The sequence below is a fragment of the Myotis brandtii genome, unplaced genomic scaffold (genome assembly GCF_000412655.1).
Source record: "Myotis brandtii unplaced genomic scaffold, ASM41265v1 scaffold17, whole genome shotgun sequence".
Classification (NCBI taxonomy): domain Eukaryota; kingdom Metazoa; phylum Chordata; class Mammalia; order Chiroptera; family Vespertilionidae; genus Myotis; species Myotis brandtii.
Window position 1 is genome coordinate 1,475,228 of NW_005356259.1, and position 1,274 is coordinate 1,476,501.

A 1,274-nucleotide genomic window follows, 5' to 3' on the forward strand; every position below is an offset into this window, starting at 1 on the left:
TCGGCATGCAGCGGCAGTTAGGGGCGACCAGGCAGGCAGGCAGGTGAGTGATTAGGAGCCAGCAGTCCAGGATTGTGAGAGGGATGTCTGTCTGCTGGTTTAGGCCTGATCCCTGTCAGACATTCCCTGAGGGATCCCGGATTGTTTTATTTTTCAAACATGTTTAGGCGGAGTCTAAGAGGGATATAAACATTTGGTATCTCTTATTGGACAAAATAAATGTATTTAGGGCATGATTGAAAAATCACTTTTTGTAAAGGCAATTCTGGCTTCCTCTTAGCTTATATTAAGAACTCAAAAGAGATATTTTCTCATGAAAAGATTCCTTAATAGATTGAGTTGGGAACTTTGACTAATAAAGGAATAAGGTGGCTAGCAGGCCTGAACCAGAGTGATAGGGTAGGAAATGCTTTGCGGCACTACTGGTCTCAGAGACCCCCCTTTCCCATACTTTGCCTCTCATGTTTTCAACAAGACCAAAGAAATCCCTCTTAAAGTAGGGATCCATGACTCTATACCTGAAGTTTTAAATATTTTGAAAATAAGTCTCCTTCCTTCTTTTTGATACAGATGCAGTCTTATGTCTTACTATGAAAAAGCAAGTGGTTTGAACATGCCTTGATTTTTAAGCTGAGTTTATATGACATTGAGCTATATAAAACTAGAGGCCTAGTGCATTCCGTGCACAGGTGGGGTCCCTCGACCTGGCCTGCAGGGATTGGGCCGAAACTGATCTCTGGGCCCCGTGTGCGGGTGAAGCAGATTCCGGGCTGACAGTGCCCCAGCAGCAACCTAACCCACAGCCGATTCCGCAAGGAATCAGGCTCCCTCCTCTACTGGTTCGAGTGTCTGCCCCTTGGTGGTCATTGCACGTCATAGCTACCAGGCAAACGGTCGGATGGTCGCTTAGGCTTTTATATATATAAATATATATATATAGATAGGCTTTTTTTCCCTTTAAAGTTAAATTCCATCAAATTTCACATGCTTCATCTAATACAAATAATAGCTAATATAGTCGCTAACATTCTACTAGATGCTTAATATGCATTTATCATCTTTAATCCTCAAAACAGCCCTTAAATTGGGCTTTTTGTGTTTTCAGTTGTTTGAAATATCTTTTACTGGAGAGAGTCCTCTGTTTTTATTTGGGGGTTGTCTCCTGTCTATTTTTGGTTCACGTCATTGGGGTCCTTCCCTGTTTCCTCTCGCCCTTCAGGGGTGGGGCTTAGCCTGTCTCAGTACTTTCACCAGAGCTAATCCCAGGTCTTTTG

The 1,274-nt window shown here is 43.0% G+C and overlaps 1 long non-coding RNA gene across 1 annotated transcript in view; it reads right to left on the reverse strand.

Annotated features, from left to right (window-relative positions):
• LOC106725523 overlaps positions 1-848 on the reverse strand; it is a 22,250-nt gene extending 21,402 nt beyond the window's left edge. Inside the window, exons 1-2 of the long non-coding RNA XR_001361405.1 lie at positions 838-848; positions 705-709 (exon numbers count right to left, since the gene is read on the reverse strand). This is a non-coding gene — a long non-coding RNA (uncharacterized LOC106725523). The remainder of the gene's footprint in view (positions 1-704; positions 710-837) is intronic.
• Positions 849-1,274: the final 426 nt, after the last annotated feature.